At 44.0% G+C, this 4,663-nt stretch overlaps 1 non-coding gene across 1 annotated transcript; it reads right to left on the bottom strand.

The window, feature by feature from the left end:
- Positions 1-4,313: 4,313 nt before the first annotated feature.
- On the bottom strand, positions 4,314-4,386 carry TRNAK-CUU. The gene has a single exon. It is a non-coding gene; the product is annotated as a tRNA-Lys (tRNA).
- Positions 4,387-4,663: the final 277 nt, after the last annotated feature.

The raw sequence follows: 4,663 nt of genomic DNA, 5'->3' as shown, positions 1-4,663 counted from the left end.
AGGCTTACACAGCAGGTTCCATCCGATAAGGGATACCTTGGTCCCGCCTACTTGTATACTTCATTCTTTCTGCAGAGGGGCAGTGAGTACCTGACCTGAGGCGCCCACTATAGAAACAGTCTCTTTCGTCGGGGGGGCCGATTGGTGCAGTCATGACAGATCGTTGGCCTCTGAGTCCAACAGGCCCCTGATTTTTGTTGTGTTACCTCGTGGATCTCCACCAGAGGGTCAGTGGGGATTCTTCCCTCCCGGTCTCTTCAGGCTGTATGCTCCTTGTCGCCTCCCCCGCCATCTGCCAGTGGGGGTTGTCCGATCTCCTTCCTCCTCGGCCCCTTTGTGTCGGTGCAGGTCCATTTTTGTCATTAGTATTCACTGCAGGGCTCCCGTATTTCTTTTGCCATTCTTCACAGTCTCTCTTCCAATGGCCTTCATTTTTGCAGTACGCACACTGATTCTTTCCCAAAGGGGGGGGTCTTGTTCCCCCTCCTCTTCACGGTCTGCCATTGTCTTGGCTCCTTCCCGTCCGCGTGTCCTCGAGAGCGGCGGCTAACAGTCACTTTCTCCTTCATGTCTCTACTTGCTTCTCTCTTTTCTCTTCCACTTCTCTATTTCCACATACCTGGTCTGCTATAGCTTTTAACTGGCTGAGGCTCATGCCCTCAAAGCCTTCGACCTTCTGCAGCTTCTTTCGGATGTCGGGTCTCTATTATTAAGTTCCTGGTTGCAGGGACGGGCCCTTTTCTTCTCTTCCTGATCCCTGTTCCCATACATCTCAAAATACGATGAAAAGATCACAATCCATCTGGAAATTGAATAGGTGACCTGCGCCTGGAGGCAAATCAATTCTGACGAGGCTGAGAAGCTGCAAAACATTGCTTCCTTCATACTTGTAAGTTTGGCATTGGGTTAATTCAATAAAGTCAACCTGGATCTGCAGGCAAGGATCCAGGGGAGGCGCTTTAGGTGTGCAGGAGTGATGATCAAACCCTTGGAAGCCTTGTATCAATTACATTGCAAACACTAAGAACATATGGTAATAGCCAGAGCCCAGCCCCCACCAGTGGTCAAAGAACATAATTGCAATATATATATATATATATGTGTGTGTGTGTGTGTGGGCCACTACTTTATCATTTGGGCCGACTCATATTTGCTCTTGTTCCTAATCTTGCAGAGTGGCCCCTTCTCTTGCCCACAACTTCCAATAATCCTTATCTTGCGCCTGCCACTGAATCAAAATTTTTAATATTAAGTCTTTGTTTTCTCCGGTTTTTTTTTTTTTTTACAAACGGCATCCTGTAATTCTCACAGTCAGCGCTGCACATGCTTGGCTGTCTTATCTTGCCAGTTCCTTAAAACAGGGAGTAGCTCTGCATATTTAACTACTGCTAGCCAAAGAAGCAACAAGAAAAACTTTAACAAAGAACCCATTCTTAATCATTTCTCTAAATTTCCCAGCGACAGCTTCAAAATAAACTGCGTCAGCAAAAGAGAGTTCATACTTTATCATGCGTTCCAATGTAACTTTTAAATAACAGATAATATATAGGAGACAAGTAAGAACAATAATTAACATGGTATTAGAGAATAGAAAGATAAGCATAGGGAGGACACTGGGATAGAAGATATGAGAAAACTGAAAGCTTCTGATTAACGTCAGCATTGAAACGCACAGCCATATTGAATGCACTACGCACTGGCTCAACGTCTTTTTTTTTTTTTTTTCCTCTGGCTCGATTCCCTCCTCTCTCCTGTAATTATCTCTGCCGTTAACCCTTAACTGCCATCAAGTTCTAAACTTCAACACCAGTAAATGCATTCTCCAGTAATCAAATCAGTATTTTAACTTAACACTGTACATTAATTTGTTGTATAGTAGTCTTGTGCAGCATCTGTAAACCAAAATCTCTTCTTATTAGGGTTTAAAACAATTAAAACAATTAAAAAAATCCCTGGTACATGTGCTTGCAATTCACAGATAGCAGTTACATACATTACAATCCTTAATAATGGGGACTTCCAGTTCCCCATTTTGTGCGCCTGAGCCACCATTACGAGGGCGGCTCCCTCCACTAACTTCTTTGCCCACGACGGAGGATTTTCAATAACTGCAATCCAAGCAGTTATGTACGGTATATCCTCAGGGCAACCCGGATTCCCTTCTCGTATAACTATATTCTGGACCCTTGTGGCCGTTTGGAAATCGAAAGTTCCTACCGGAGGCCAATTTACACACAAACTGGGCCACCTATGGGTGCATCGTTGAATCATTCCGGGTTTAGTACATTTATGTCTATCGAACACTTCCCTATAGTGTTCCGTCATGGCTTTTAGCGGAGTTGAATAGCCCCCTCCCATTAGGATAGAATCACAGACAAAGGAGGGAAGGGAAGACGGATAGGTAAGGGGTCCGTACCCGTCAGACACAAAAGGGTCACAATCGCCCCGACTAGGACACGGTCAGCCCGGCCTAGAACTGCGAGGCCATTCACTCTCTTTCACACAACAAGAAACTTATTCCCACTATCGTATGCGTTACTTCTTTTTCCTCTTTTTATGCGCGTGGCTTTCGGAATGCAATTCCTACCAAACCACCGCTTGGGGTGTGATCAAAGCCCCCTCGGTCCCCTCACGGATGGACCGGTTATTTGCTACTCTTTTAGCTATTCTTCACTTTTCCCATCATTCCCATAATACTCGCCTGCAGGGTTCTTCCGAACGTCATGAAAGCCTTCTTCCCGGATCACCAGCCCAAAGGTCTCAGAGGATCTCCGTGGAATGACCCCCTCAGATACCTGATCACTGAACTCAGCGGTGGCCACTCACCAGGCAAGTCTGGGGGATCACTCCGCCACAAAATCCCCTGGACCAACTGGGGGGCTAAAATAGCGTCCCCGGTACCTCCTGGCTGAGGCTCGCCAAATGTAACCGTCTCTTTTTAGTCAGTAAGGAGGCCCAGACAACTGATCCGTAAAGATAGACTTTTATTGCCAGCAAGATGCAGCTAAGACAAAGGCTCAGTACAACTGCATGCCCCTCCCCTCCAGGAGCAGACTCTTATGCACTTTACAGTTCTTATCTTTTACACATGCGTTCTAAGCACTGCTGAGCGAGCATATTCCGGCTGAAGGGGCTACTGACCCCCTCCCTAGACACCCTGGAACTTTCGTGAAACTTCTCCCATGTTCTGCAGGAGAGGCTGCTGGGACTTGCAGTTCTGGAAAGGAATTTGCGAGTCTGCAGTAATACAGCCCATCACATAATACATCCATTGTTCTAATCTAGGTTACAGCAGTGAAAGCTTATCAGAGAATAAGAACAGCGAAGCCAAAAAAAATGAAAATGTGCAATGTGCTGACAGAGAGTTTCTCAATGTCCTAATTACAGCTGTATTGCAGACTGTAAGTAAACCCGTCATGAAGCAGGGAATTCTGGTACATGAAGTCCTTTGTCAGGTTGAAGCGTTCAGACCCCTTCAATCTTAATTAAAGGAAAAACCTGTAAAGTATCACAGAGTTTTGCAAGAGAGGGTCAAAGCTTTCTCGATAAGAAGCCTTTGCTTTTCATTCATTATGAAATGGGTGGGTCCTACTTTAAGATCCTCTTTCATTCCCGTTTTAGCTGCTTGGAGGATCCTGTATATTTTCTCCCAAGTACTGAGGACATTTTGCTCATAATGCAGCATGAAGATTCCAGGGCATCCACGACAACTACGGAACACAATGAGTGAGGAAATTCTCCATTCTGAGTAGAAGCACCTCTGATTCAAAGTCACTGAGAATGAACGTTTTATGAACATTGATTTTTTTCTTTGAATGTTTGAATTTCTCTGCTTTCATTATTTCAGTTTATGTTTCCTGTCAAAATAGATTCTAGTAAAAGCCATATATTATGTATTGCAGATTTGCTCTGCTATTGCGAATTGATTGGGGAAACAGCGACCAGCATGTTCACTCAGGAAAAAGTACAATTCCTTGGTAATTTCTAGAAAGTGGTTCCCTTTGGGTGAATATTTGTGATTTTGAACATGGACTCCTTTTTTCTGAGAAGCATATGAAGTTGTCATTTCTGCTCTGCAGGTTGGAAACTGATAGTATATTTTTTCTGGCCCCTTAAGTTGCTTAAATGTTCAGAAAAGGAGATACCCATAAGAACATGCCATACTGGGTTAGACCAAGGATACATCAAGCCCAGCATCCTGTTTCCAACAGTGGCCAATCCAGGCCATAAGAACCTGGCAAGTACCCAATGCTTCACTAACATTTTTGTAGGTTTCCTAATGAATTACTGAAACAGAAAAAGTAAATACCCCTTGCCCAACATGGGGCTAGAACCCATGACCCTGAGATTAAGAGTCTCATGCTCTACCAACTGAGCTAGTCAGGCTTGGAGAAAAAGCTTTTTTCAGCAGATATTGGTTCTCACAATCTTTGCTTAAGTCACATTTCATACAGCTGTAGGGATTCAAACAATTCAATAGTTGCACCCGTGCCGTAAGACAGCGACCGAGTAGGACTCACAGATTTAGCTCATCTTAACCTAAACATATTTTTGTGATTTCTTTGGGTTTGGGTTTCACCTCTTCTCTTATGTGTATAAAAGGCATATTTCGCTTATGTAAAATTATTTTTTCAATGAAGACACTTTATTAGGATTCCTGTCT

Source organism: Rhinatrema bivittatum, chromosome 16 (assembly GCF_901001135.1).
Source record: "Rhinatrema bivittatum chromosome 16, aRhiBiv1.1, whole genome shotgun sequence".
Taxonomy (NCBI): Eukaryota; Metazoa; Chordata; class Amphibia; order Gymnophiona; family Rhinatrematidae; genus Rhinatrema; species Rhinatrema bivittatum.
Note: the sequence above shows the minus strand (reverse complement) of the source record. Positions and strands in the feature narration are given on the sequence as shown.